Below are 15380 nucleotides of genomic sequence, written 5' to 3'. Positions count from 1 at the left end.
CTGTTAGCTTAATGTGTCAGCTTGTCAGTCAGAGGGGTTGAGAGGGAAGCTGACAGAGTGGAAATATTTAATTTGTAAATTATTCTGTTGTTGGAGAAGGAAGGAGTTGACAGGGAGGAGGCAAGAAGGGGGATGTGGAAAGAGAGTGTGAAGAAGATGAGGGGTAAAGAGGCTTTGTGGGAGGATTTTGGTGACAAAGATGTGATGAAAAAGGCCTGAGGGAATGGGAAATGGTGGAGGAGGGGGTGATTAAGACAGAGGACAGTTAGAAGTCATGGGAGTGGAATGGAAAGGGGGTAAAAGTACTGTGCTTTAATACTTAATATCAGTGAAGATAATCCTGATTAATAAAAGAAAGGTTAAAAAAAGGAGAAAAATCAGTCTAAGAAGCAAAAAAAGGTTGGTAACTGTTGTTACCATAGCAACATTTCAGCATCACACTCACAATAACAGAAAAATGGCCCATCGCATTCTTCATTTGATTCGTATCTACAGCCTGCTTCAGTTTGTCTCTTCTCCATTTGCTGAGTTATGACTGAAAAGGAATTACAGGCTTTACGGGAGGGAGGGAAAGTTTCATTATGCAGGTTTCTTCTTTTAATCTCCAGAGCCAACGAGGTACTCCTTTGCTGCAACAGTGAAGAAAAACAGTGATAAAATGAAAGCCAGAAACATAAACATTTGAAAAATGACTCAGCGGAGATGAAGTGGACCAGCTGTGGATATTGCACAGCATAACATCGGATCCACTCTTCTGTGGAGTTTTCCTCTTCCATTTAAATAATTCAATCATCCTTCACAGAGAATTGAGAAACCTCTTGAATATGAGGGGAAATGTGTTCAGCTCTGAAAACAAAGTCCAAATAACCCTTTTAATGAAATGTCCTGCAATGGAACTATCCTTCACAGAAATGTCCTTCGCATTGCTTTTCATTTTGCAAGTGGAAAAACATTTTATTTTCTGGGAAGCTTCTGACTGAAGTGGATATGTTGTGTTAATAGCTCTGTGTGCAGGGTTGTCTAAAATGTTCTCCAACTTGTAAAGAATTATTTCAGTCATGTTCGTTTTAATAAAACAAACCATTTTTAAACCAACTAGATTTACAACGGAAACCCTATAATTCTCCACCTTTTCTTCCAAGATGGAAACACCCTTCGGTTTTCTTCTTTCCTTATTGCCGTCGTTGAGTTGTTTGCTGTTAAGAGTCCCAGACCTCACTACAAGCTTTCCATCAGTTCTCTGTGCGTGTCATCCTTTTTGCCGCTGACATGCACCTGAGATGCAGCCATCTGGGTATTTCTGGAAATGACAGGAATCACACTTGAACTGAAAGGTAAACAGTGATAGTGTGGTGCTTTTGTGCAGCCGCATTGCCACACACTCCCTCAATCTGATAGTTTGTAATCTGTGTTGGTGTCGGTGGTGCCATCTATTTATTATTCTGATTTGTAATGTGCAATGTGATAAATATATAGGAAACATTTGAAAAATGGGATTTCCACATATAAAATGTAATACATGCACTATGTTGTGGAAAAAGTCCTATGGGACTCACACATTTAGCACATTAACCATCCATTTTCTAAACCTGCTATATCCTTTTTGGGGTCACAGGGTACCAGAGCTTGCCACGCCTACTGTTGGGCGAAGGTAGGGTACACCCTGGAGAGATCGCCAGTCTGTTGCAACACAATCACTCCCACAAACACACTTATAGTAACTAATTAACCAATGAAGCATATTTTTGGAGTGTGGGAGGAAGCCGGAGTGCCTGGAGAAAACCCACACATGCACAGGGAGGACATGCAAACTCCACACTGAAAAGTCTCAGCTGGGTTTTGGACCAAGACCTTCTCACTTTGAGATGATGGTCCTACTGCGCTACCATGCAGCCTTTAGCACAATATCCCTTTTGCTCATTTGCAACATACAATTTAATACCGGGCTCCACTTTACCCCTGACACCCTTTGTTGCAAATGTACATCAAACCACTTCAGCTCCAAAATTACCTTAATTTTGCATCTACTTGAAAACAAAAACATTGGTGAATTTTATTTGTTTGTTTTTCATAGCTGGAAATAAATTCAGGCATCAATGAGTTAATTTAGCATCACCTTGAACGGAAAAACACAAAAAAACATATATATATTTTAAATAGGAGTTTCCAACCCTGATGTAATTTCACTTTTTGCTATCAATTTCTCTGTTTTAGATGTTGCTCATGACATTTTGTAGTCATTGCCAAACACAGCATTGCAGCTGTGGCAGGTATTAGTACAGTGACCGATGGAAGTGCTGACCATGCAAGTCAAAGAACAAAATTGAACTCCGCTTGACAATTCATGATACTAAGCCCTTCTAATTCTGAAGGGGTGCTATAAATAAGTGTTTGTTTGTTTTTTTATTCAAACAAAGTTGCATGTGGCTTTAGCTTGAAACCCATTTTTAAATAGCATATTCTCTTTGCCTGATTTACACAATGTGTATGAACAGTTTCTGGTTAAATCCACTTGTTTGACAGTGTTAAAGGATAAAATATTAGTACTGTCATTTCATATTGAGTGTGAAACAGTACTGAGCTCCAAAACAAAAAGAACAATCAGGTGGCAGATGATTAATTTTGATGGACGAGTCTCAAATCTGGCAACAGAAAGCTGAGACTGAGACGCTTATGCACCTAAAATAAGCAGTCCCTTGTTAAATTCCCCCTCAGGCCAAGCTTTTACACCTCTTCCCCGCTTGTGCTGAAAAGTGTAAATTTGTCGGTTCCTTTTAGCCAGTGGTAACACTAAAGGTTTATGGAAATTGAGGATTTTAGGGGCCAACAACCCATGATGTACTGGGAATACTTTTTCAGCGTGAAGTACAATTTCAGGAAGGGATTGTTCATCAGTGGTTCTGTATGATTGTTCATACAGAACCACTGATGAACAATCATTTCAACTTTACAACAACATACTCGTGTTTTTCCCCGGCAGCTGAAAAGCTGCTATTACCAGTGTGGTAACTGAAATATTTTCCAACACAAAAACCTTGCTGTGACATTTGCATGAAGAGGCTCCTCCTGTTACAGAACACAAGGACAAGAGGTGAAGGAAAAAAGCTTTCACAAACATAATTCATCTAATATTCCCAAACATTATTTTATATCAGCCCGCGAAAAGTGTGAAAAGATAGGTCATAACTGATTCATCTTTGTTACTGTGGCATTTGGCTGCACATTTATGCACGCCATGGCATGGACAAGGGACCAGCATGAAATGGAAATGACCAGAAACAAGCAGACATCCACAAAGAGATATGTGTGTGTGTATATGTGTGTGACACAGAGAGAGCGAAGGAGATTAAAAGAATGGTTTAAAAGGTTATCTCATCCCCTGATAATGCTCTTGTTCTGAGTGGGGTCATTTAACCTCAAACAAAAGCGGGAAGCGGTGGGTATTAGAGATGAGGAGGATGACACATGTGGTGGCAGAACAAAGAAACCAAAAAGAGGGGGGGAAAAACGTAAAGTCTCTTAGTCTTCCAACTATATTTTATTGCATTTTACTTTGCATTCTTATCAATACATCAGCACTGATATTTCAGCAAAAGCAAATTAAGAGTGCAGTTATATTACTTTAGCCAAATGTGCTACAACTCCCCAAGCGGCAATAAATTGAACACCAGCAATCTTTTGCTTTTGATTGTTATGGCAGCTGCTTCAGCTTTAACCCTTGTGCTATCTTAGATGACCCCACCCTTACTTTGACATGTTCTTCCTACCATGACAAAGGTGGATAAAGGTGGAAAGATTTCATGTAATCCATGGACACCAGTGAAGATCACAAATCATTGAAGAAATAAGGTTCAGCACACTGTCTGGTGGGTCTAGATGACCCAACTCCCAATGGTAAAGTGCCTAGGATAGCACAAAGGTTAACATGCTACAGTTTCTACAGCAGTAAAAGGAATCACAGCTGAACCTAGAAAGCTATATATATATATATATATATATATATATATATATATATATATATATATATATATATATATATATATATATATATATATATATATAGATAGATATATATATATATATATATATATATATATATATATATATATATATATATATATATATATATATATATATATATATAGATAGATAGATAGATATCCATGTCTAAGTAGACTTTAAATGCCAACCATAGATAATGCCTTAGTCACATGTACATGTATGGCAGTTGACCTGTGTAGGTGCTGCAGGTTTTTGGGCTGTCTGGGCTGTAGAAGGTCATAGACAGAAGCTATTGCATCTTTTTTCGCCAACAGAAAGCCTTTAATCACCCATCAGGGCAGTGACCAAGGCTTTAGGTTTTCACCTATTGATGAGCTGAACAGATTTGATGGAGACAATTTCTGTCAGTTGACAAAAGCAGATACATTTTCAAATTCAAAATTCTTAATTGGCATCATAAGAGGTTAGTAAATGTCGATGCATGTAGTTCTAACCAAGATAATTAACCTAAACTAGATAGCTGCTAATGGAAAAAAGTTGTCTGATCATCTATGTAGAGGGGTTTTGTTACTAGGCCTACAACTATACTGTATGTGGTGGTAACCCTTACTTATACCATGGTCCGGTTGAATACTCGATTCTGATTGGCTGCTGGGTATGCGTTAAAACCTGATAACCGCACGGTGAAAAAAGAAGTTCCGGTCGGCTAGCTTAAATGATTTGTATCACTGCGCCGGCTTCTGTAAAACAACCTTTTGCTTCATCATCTGGGCAAAAACAAGCGGTAAGCGATTAACTTTCCCTCTGAATGATGCTTTATTCAACCCATCGGGACGATCAGCATATATATTTCGCCGATTCTTGACTGCAGCGGTGGTGCTGCGCGACGCGGACTATATGTTACGTGATGCGGCGCATCGCGCCGCATCACGTAACATATAGTACGCTGTTTATGAGAAAAGTGATCCAAATCGGAAAAAAAACAAGAATTAAGGACTAAAACCTGGTTAATATGTATTGCTTTTGTAAGTGACCATGGTATAAGCGGGTTAATGGCCTTCGAAGTGTGCAGTTACTACTTTTTAACGCACTTCGCGCGTTAAAAAGTAGTAACCGCACACTTCGTCTGCCATTAACCCTTATTTATGCATTGGTCAGTAGAATCTTTGCCTTTGTTTAATATTTCTTCCATCTTGGATCCATTGCAACAAAGTTGGACATGACTCAGACACATTTAAATAAATGAAAGTCATAAACAGTTTTGTCAAATCCTAGTGCAGGTCAGTGAGTTGTTATCTTTTGAAGGGTGAGAGTGCAAAGGAACTTGTTAAAAGATATCGTTGGCAAACACTGCAGCTTGTAAAGCAATCAAAGTTTTATGGGAACAAATAAAGTGTTTGGTAGATTTATGCATAGATATCAACACAACATAATTCAAAGTTTCCTTATGGAAAGTTCTGTTTTTGTGTGCACGCTTTAAATGACAGGACAGCCTTTATCATTCCTTTCCATCAGACCAAACCTTAAGTTTATGTGTTGTTTTTCAGCAGATAGGCTTATTCTGTCGGCCAGTGATCAAGGTTTCCTATGGGGGGAGTGCATTCAATTTAATCAAATTTCTATGAGAAATTACAGAAATGTAATTTTATAAAAGTTTAATCTGAATTTCATTTAAAAAATCTGTATTTGTTGATCTCAAACAGAAAAATTCAGCCGATAAATCACATAAACCAACAAAAAATTTTTCACTTTTTCTTTCACAAAAGTGCAAAAAAGTACAAATGAAATCAATAAGTAAAAACTTGTTTAAAACAGTTTTCAAATACCTTTAATGATGAGTCAGAGACAAAACATTTCTGAAGTAGCTAAAGTACTAAAGTTTATGTTTTTAATCAATTTCCCAGACCTTATTGTAATAACCTTTGTAATTTCTTTATGATCTGTCTGGAGCCACTGTCAAAAAAGAAATCGTTTTGATTGCCTGAATCTTTTCCACTCTTACATTCGAGCAATTTCGAAATGAACCAGCTGCCACTCAGTCTGTCTTTGTTATTACCTTTCCAAAGCCCCTTCTGCTAACTTTCTGCTCTAAAATGTCTCCACCACGAGAAAAATACACCAAGGACTTTGATGCTGGCAGCAGACAGAGCAGCCATTGTCAAATGTGCCTGACGGACTGAAAACGCAGATGATCCGTTTTTATTTTTAGCAGAAATGTGCTCAGATGATGAAGTGTTTAGAAAATTGTTTATAGTAGTGCAATGTGTAGAAAATAATAGTCAATGCTTTTTTGATTGTCCCAAGTCTGTCTGCATCTCTGTCTTTGTGTCTGAGTGAGAACTGGGCACAAAGAAGCTGTTCTGTATCAGATTTTTCCTGATGATTTTTGCCTTTTCAAACCTTTTGTAAAGCACACTTGCCGTCATTTTGAGAAACAACTGAACATATTTTCCTTAAACAATAAAAAAGGATAGAGTGGCCAACATGGTAAAAATATCTTTTTGCCATACTTGTGTGAATTGGCCTATCAAACAAAATTTTTGAATAATGTTTTGAAAAAATAAACCAGGATAGGGGGGCTAACATGGTAAAAGAAATTGTTTTTGCCATATTTTTTGAGAAATAATCCAATAAAGCTTTTTTTGGAATAATGGTTTGAAACCAGGATAGAGAAGCTAACACAATAAGGGAAATCATTGTTTTGCCGTATTTTTGAGAAATAACCTAATAATGTTTTGGGGAATAGTCTTTTGAAACAAAAAATCAGGATAGTGGAGCGAACACAATACAAAAAAATATGTATTTTTTTCTTTTTACCTATGGATAAGCCCGAAGAATACCATTATAAAGGGCTTCACTCTGAAATGTAGACACATACTTGGATCTAAACCTGCACTTTTAGCCTGCATAAAGTTGACCTGTGCTTGCTCAGTTAACAGGACAATGAAAGATGAAAGTCGACTAGAAGAGGTTGTACTTCTGTTTAAATGGCAGTCCCTGGCTTTAGTTCACTTTTCCTAACACACATATGGTGCACACATAAACCAAGAGAGATGGTTGCTTCGCTAAAGCTTCCTAGTGTATAATTTATGGCTAGGAATGTAACTTTGTCTTTTGAGAGCATGACCGTAGACGCACTGTTTAATCAAGAAACACACAAAAATTGCAGCGTTGGACTGAGCACAACTATTTCAGGGGGCTGCATCTAAATGTATTTAAATTCCATTGTTCATTCAACCTTTTTAAGTTGGCAGTAACTGAAAAGTTGGGTGCAGTGGTACTAGACCCATGCAATAATTCAGACATTATCGAGGGAAAAGCTTCAGCTGCAGTTAAGTCACTTGGCTTTGAACAAGCCTCATTATTCATGTGATGCAACACAGATGTGCATCCAGAAAGTAGAGTAGAACAGAGAACCATCACAAGAACATTTCTCAATAGCTTAATACGGGTGCAGGGATTGCCCAAGTGTACTGCATGCACTCCTCCACACAGAGAGTTCAATCATTTATTAACAGAGGAGGTAAAAATGGGTTAGGTTAGTTAGTAAAGCTATAACGTCTAAAGTCATTCCTTGATTTTTTTTTATGTAAAAACACAAAACAAACATATTATCAAACGCATTCCACCACGATATAGTGAACGAGAATGGAAAATATTAACAGATATCAGGGAAAATGAAGCTAAGTTTTCTCCTTTTTCAATAGTAAATGAAAAGTAATAAGTTCTTTTAATGTTTCCTATTCATTTTTTAACTATTCTCTTTTACATTTTTTAAAATTACTCTCCCATACCAAAATGGAAAATGTTTCTTTTATTCTGCTTTTCTCTAAATAGTTAATATTTTAAAGCATTTGTTTGTTTAAAACTTAAAGGTTCTGGAACCATTTTAGAAAAAAAAAAAAAAAAAACTAACTGACTGTTTAAGATGTTTTTCTCAGATTTGCAGCTGTGCTTGATGTCAATTTCCTTTTGCACAAACACAGTTCTGACTGTGCTCAGCTCAGCTTATCATAGCTGCACTGTGCCCAGGCCTTGTGGCAGCAAAATAAGCATAATCTTCGCTCATTCAGGACCGTACTTGAGAGCTTAGAGAGTTGCTGCTGCAATGCTGCATTCAGATTTTACCATATACAGTGTGGTTTGACAAGACGAGGCTCATTTAGCTGTATATTACATTTCAGAGAGGTGATCTCAAAGTGCTCGACACAGAACTCACAGTACTACTTTGTTCCAGTGCTCTTGAAATGTTTCCACATCTCTGAATGGGCTGATGTCGCAATAAATCTGTGTTGACATTCACCTCAAGGAGAATAGGTTTTGAATGCCTCCCACACGTGAACAAGATCTCTGTAAAAACAATGACGCTCAGGATGTTTGGAAATAGTTTCAGCCATCAGCAATCGATCATCTAAATTAAAGCCAGCAGTTCTGGACAAATCAATCTGAGAACATTGAAAACATCATGTTTTAATCAACTTTTTAAAATCTCAGCTATTTGCTGATCTTATCAAAGGTTGAACTTTTCTAGTTTTCAAAACTTTGTGAGAAAAAATGTGTGAATGTTTTTCTTGTCCTTGTTTCCACATTTTCCCATGTGGAGACAAGAGGCTGTCGCCATTATTGTTTAAACTCAAGTTATTATTGTTATCAATTAAAATGGCTTTTGTGTGTAGTATGTCATTTTCTCTTTGTATGGCTCTGTAACTGGAACCTGAAGATTTTTAATGACTGCTGCCCAAATAAGAATACATGTTTGAAGTTGCAACATTTTTCTTTTATTTCAGCCCTGCAAAGAGAGGTTTTAGACACAGACATCACTGTAAACAGTTTAGTGCAGAGGTGGGCACTGAGGGCCGCATTCCTGCATGTTTTCCAGCATACCCTGCTCTGGCATGTTCTGATTGGCTGGACACACCTGAACCAGGTAATCAGCCACGAGTAGGGCAAGATTATTGGCTGGACACACCTGAACTAGGTAATCAGCCATGAGTAGGGCAAGACTATCTGGAAATCATGCAGACACACCGGCCCTCGAGGCCTGGAATTGCCCACCACTAAACTTTAGTGGATACTGTTCATATTAATGCGGTTTGATCATTGAACATACATTTAATCTTGAATCTTCATCAAATTCCTTTTTCTTCAGGAGAAAAAAAACAAAAGCTTTGCTTAGATCATAAGAAAATCCCATTTAAATCCCATTAAAGACCATACAAAGCAGATATTATTGTCACGCTCTTGTCAAGTTAGATGAAGAATTGATGCAATCTTTAAAGCTACTCTACATTTATAGATCTTTTCTCCTTCTGTAACACCAATTTTGTAATACTAATGGAAGGATTTTTCTCTGCTCCATTAGTGCACAACCAAGCAAGAAAAATAAGAAACAACTTTATTTAAATAAAAATGGTTTCCAAAAAAAGAAAAATGCATAAGAAGAACAGGAAAACACAGAGTAATGTATAGTGGAAGAAGCTACACTGATGGAAAATGGCCAGAAATGTATAATATAAAGCTGTTTTTACACATTTCTTTGCCCATTTAAATAAGAAAAAATGGCATAAGTTAAATGTTTCTATGAAGAGTGTGGAAGGAATTTTTGGCACAATATTGATGGACTTTTCCATTGTAGGTTTAACTTTTAATAAAGCAGCATGAACTCAAATATGAAAGGGAGACGGGAGGAAACAAATTCAGTTTTTGCTTGGTTTGGATTTTTAATTGTGAACAATCAAAAATTGGAGGACAGAACAGCAAAAAATAGAGACTCTTTGGAAATTAATCATGGTGAGGATTGTAAATCCTGGATATACTGTCAGTTGGTTGGAGGTGGCTATAATGATGGAGTCTTGCAGCTATATGCGAGTGCCTACAACGTTAAGGATACATGTGGTGTTTAAGTGGGACTAAAGATTTCAGCAAGCTAAAATAATGTTGTTTTCTCCAAATGTGAACCCAATCAAACATTTATGAGAACAACAAATACAAATCCTGCATGTTAAAGCCAAGATACACCAACAATCAGTTGTTGCAGGAGGACGTTTGTGCTCTCTTCTCATTAATAAGATAAGAAGCATGCATGAATAAGCTTGGCTGTGAGTATGCATGCATTTGTGAATGAGAGCGTTAAAAATGAAGAGTGGATTTGTGCCTTTTTGAGTGTATTTGATCACATTGCAGACACACACATCTCTATATGCTGATTCACTTGACAAGGATTGTGTGTGTTTGCTTACAGAGAGCTTATATTCACAGTTTTTGCATACATCCTCTGCTTAAACCAATCAAGAGGAAGTAAGTCACATCTCCTCTAAATGAGGCAATCAATTTGTTTTACTGAGAGGAACAGCTTCAGGGTACTTTTTGCGCTGTTTTTTTGTCCTGCTGCTTTTTATTCTCGTTTTATTCCTTATGCTTGCCTTTGTTGTGTTTGGAAAGTTGCTTTTTCTCATCAAAAGTCTCTTGAAAGCTTGCTTAAAAACTCTGTAATCTTACAGTCATTGTTTTATTTGTGTTTATGCAACACACGCATTTCCAGAGCCAAAGTGTCCGGCATGTAGTAGATCTCAAATCAGCAGGAGCTGTTCGTGCACAGAGGTGTGATCAGGATGTCATTTTTTTTCTTTTACAGGTGGTTTCAAAGCTGAATGAAAATGAAATATACTCATTGAAGTCAATATAAATTCAAACAGAAAGGGATGCATTCACAAACATCAGCTGTGCACATTTATTCAGTCAGATATTTTTTCACAGCCGGGAACAAAACACATTTAGGTGTTACACTTCAAAGAAAAGAAAAAACATGGAAGAGCATCTTGATCTTGGATTTGATCAAAAGCAATAGAAGTGACTGCATGAACTGATGGTTCCAAAACTGTTCTTTTTGTGAACAAATCCTTTGCAGCTTTGCTCTCAGCATAGGCTTTGAAAACGTAAAAAGGACTCAATTAATTGGAACAGAAATGAGGAACAGATCACATCAAGAAGAAATGAATCACAGATGAATGACGACAATCTATTCTCAGCTTTCAACATTCACGTTTGTAGAATTTATTGAAATACTTTCAATCGAATAGAATCAGAACACAATTTTTGTATTTTAGTTTCTATTTTGTGATCTCTTTATGTTTTTCATTATTTACTGATAATGCAAAGAAAAGATTATTATCTAACATGTATTATTTACCGTTATTGTGTGAGAAAACATGGACGAATGCTGAAATAACAGGTTGTTGATCGCATCATGTACCATCTGACTAGAATCTTCAACTCAAAAACAACTCTTCACATGTTCAATCAGATGGGCATTGATAGAGAACCAAAATGAGTTAGATCAAGAGCTGAGACAAGAAATGACAATCACAATCAGATGGCTAACAGTCTGCACACGTCAACAAATCCTGATTTCTGTTCTAACATGCTGGTGGTGGGTTGAGAAGCTGCTGAAGACATTTGTCCATGACTCTAGCCTGATTTTTAGAGTTGTCACTAATGGTATTGGGTTCTACTGACAATCAATACCCCAAAATAGAACAGCATTCTGAGCTTGGTCTGAAGAAAATAGGGAGATGTGGCTGAAAGATACAAACTGCAGTTATCCGTCAGAATGAAATAGTAGAAATTTCTCTTGAATTAGAGAAATCTGCTATTTTAAATAGAAAGATACTGCTTTTGCTGCTTACTGGTAACGCTGGCATTAGTCAAGGTAACAACCACATGCTTGAATATCCTGCCTTATATCTTTGTTGGTCAATTTTTATAGCAGAAGACAGCAAAAAGTTGTTGTCTTACAAACTTTTGTTTATTGGTTTCATTTTGATTTCTTTGTTTATGTTGTGCCTCATAAACATCACAGCAAAAAAGGCCAATAATTTAGAATAAACCACATTAATAAAAACAGCTTTGATGGAGATTATGAATTTCCATCCTACATCTAATCTTGGTTTAGATTTGATTTTTTTTGTTTTACTGTTAAACCAATTCATTGGATTACTTCTGCGCTATTCATTAAAGTAATAGTTCCCAGTTTGTCAAATCATTTCAATTTTTATGTGACTATTTACTGAAACATTAGCAGATTTTTTTAATCTACCTTTTAATTTCTGCTCAGAAAATGATGAATATAGTATGGGGAGTCTTCTAACATGAATTAACAGACAGAGTGACTCGTTTGTCCTATTTTTATCTTCATTGGGTTAAAGCTTTTCTCATCAGTAGTTTTTTCCGCTTGCATACCTAAACAACATTTACAGAAGTGCAATTTCACATCATTTTATAACCAGAGAAATTAAAAGAAAAGAGCCAATGATGGAGATGTAAAAAAAAAAGAGAAATCCGAGAGTGCTGAAGAGGCAGGCATGGTGGAGAAAGACGAGCTGAAAGGGACAAAGAGAAAAGGCGAGTGACTGACGGAGAATGAGAGTAAAGAAACAGATGGGTGGAGAAACAAAAAGGCAGAGGCTGAGTTTAGAAAATAATCTAAAACAGATGCAAAGCCCAGTGGTGACTCACCTGGAGCTGGCATTGAATGTGCCTGGGATTTCAGTTTAATCAGCACTGCTGAAACACAGTTTTATGCAACGCAAAAAAAACAACAAAAAACACATTTTCATATACAAAGTTAATTGAGAAATAACAACTGCAGGAATAGATTCAACTTATTTAGATCTGGAGCAGCCATTGAAGTTACATTTTTTGATGAAGTCTAAATAATATTTTGGAACCTATACACCACTCTTTCGAGAAGCAAGACCAAACTTTGTGCAGCAAATGCCAGTGCATCATTTTAATGCTTCAAAACCGTCGCCTCACATCATGAAAGTCCAGAACATTGCTTACCGACCCCACAAACATCCTTTGATCCCTGTTAGTCATACAGTCTCTGTTAAGACGCCTTCAAAGTGTGTCACAGAAATAAAGATGCAAGTTCACTGCAAGCCAGAGCACAGATAATAAAATAATAAGGAGTAAATAAATTATTTGCAGCTTGTCTCTTATTTCTGATTTCTGGGATGCAGAAAAAGAAGGTGTTGGTGGTGTTAATATTACCTTTATCTTTCATCACTGCCTAGAAAAGCAACAACAATGTGTTTAAAGAGACTGTCTTGCTAAATCAAACGTTAACACAGCAATGTGATTCCGTTTTCTGATTTAATGGTCCGTAAATTATTTTTCCTCCACCCAAAGGTTTCCCTTTTAGCTCGGTTTAGTCTCTAAGAATATTCACAAAAGTCAGTATCAAAATAGACTCTGTTACAAACATTTTAAAGCTAATTTTCCTGCCACATAATTCATAAATGTGTAAACTTCTTGGAGGCAGTACAACCAAAAAATATGAATTGCCAATTTGCCTGTCGCAGAAAAGACTTGAAGAAAGGAGACACAGGCTTTGACTATGAAAGTGTAAAAATATGGAATTGGCCATTCTCCATCTGAGTGCTTCTAAATTTGAGATTTAAAAAAAAGCATTTGATACATATTTAAAAAAGGGTATAGATAAGGAAAGAAAAAAGCACTTCAGGTAACTCTGACAGTGAGTCTGACTCCCCTTGGCTTTGACTTTGGACCAGAATAGCATTGGCAGTGGCAGGACTGTGGTGGAGATGGCAGGAGGAGTAGATATATCAACGGATGCTTTATAGACCCTTCACTTGCACAAAAAGCTCTGACAGTATAGGAGTGAGAAAAATCCAAAAACCATAAATAATTAAGCAGCAGATCATGTTGCGTGTTACAACTCCTGTCATTCTAAATGTAGCAATGTTTTGCACTGTTAGTGTAACTCAGCTTTTGCCTCTTCAAAGCTTATATAAGTCACTTTTTTCCCGTTTTTCTCTGTGCAATTATATTTATTATAGCTTTATTTTGTTGGTTATCTGTTCTGGTTTAAAATGCATAACACAGATTCAGTATATCCAACTCCGGTTGGAAAGTCATCGCCAAAGGTCAGCACGACTCCAGTGGAATGCACACAGATCTGCCTGAGGATTGCATCACTGCTCACATGACAAACACAGCATAAGGAGGCCTTAAAGGCTTTTAAGACAAAGCTGAGAGGTCCCAGCAGTTAGAAAAGGTTCATGTTCCAATGAAAGATTTATAGTTATAATGCTCTCTGAAAAACGTTGTTTCGCCTCTGCACACTGTTATGTCAGTGAACTGGCATTAAAGGTAGTCCCCGAGTGTTTTGTGCTGTTTCCCATATACATGATGTGCAAGTAGAAGGTCTTCTTTACCACCAACAAAACTCCTCTCTGTGATGTTATAGTTGCAGTGCATTGTCTTTCTCCCTATTAAAAGTGCTTGGGCACATTGAGGTCAAGTGCATCATTCCAACTGTGTTAATCTTCCTCTGTGATCCAGTTATCACGCCGGCAAGCCAAGGGCTTGATGAATTGACACCACAATTATAGGTCTATTAAACAGTTTTAAATTTCTTTGGTTCATTTAAGTGGAGGCTTTTTGGGGTTATTTATGTATATGCAATATATATATATATATATATATATATATATATATATATATATATATATATATATATATATATATATATATATATATATATATATATATATATATATATATATATATATATATATTTTTTTCTTTTCTTTTATTGAAAGCCCAGTCTGTGTTTTTATGTGTGCACAAGTGAGTTTGCTCCTCAGGCAGGGGTCCAGAGCACATCTCCGGCTGCTATGGCAACTGGGCTGGCACCCCCACTGCTGCTTCATTGCAAGTGCACAAACCCACTGACAGACACATGAACACACTCTATGACAACTGCCACAAGGCTCTTTCAATGATACTCCCAGTTTTTCTACTTAATTGCGCTGGATTTGCAACAGAGTGACAGGGAGGGACTGGAAGAGGGGATTAGAGTGACTTAACGGCGACATGGCAAGCGCTCAACCTGCACATTATAAGCAAAGTTAGAATCTGTTTATGCGCTGAACCCAAAACACATTTTGTAGATGCACAATTCTCTTCTCTGGAGATGAACAGATATTATGAAAACAGTATGAATAAATTAACCATTTTAATAGAAAATGCAAAAAAATTGAGCATTCACTCATTTAGAGCCAATATGTTCTTGAGTGGGTGACTCACTTCCATAACTAATTATGCATTGCTCATTCTCAACCATGCATTTCTGCAATGTGTGGCAGCTGCATTAATGCAGGTAACTCAGCTAATCTGCAATCCATTCAATTTAGCCTCCAGATGTGTTGCGGTAATTACTGCTGATTAGTTGATTGCCGGTATGTCCGTGAAATGCTCACATCAGCGCCGTTATTACAAAAACACAAGGACAACATGTTCCCTTCTGGAATCTTCTTTCACTTAAATCACATAAAAACAAATTCTTCTTAATT

Source organism: Oryzias latipes, chromosome 24 (assembly GCF_053564925.1).
Source record: "Oryzias latipes strain Hd-rR chromosome 24, Olatipes_Hd-rR_3.1".
In the NCBI taxonomy this organism is placed as follows: domain Eukaryota; kingdom Metazoa; phylum Chordata; class Actinopteri; order Beloniformes; family Adrianichthyidae; genus Oryzias; species Oryzias latipes.
The sequence above is the reverse complement of the archived record's forward strand: the minus strand, read 5'-3'. Positions refer to the sequence as shown.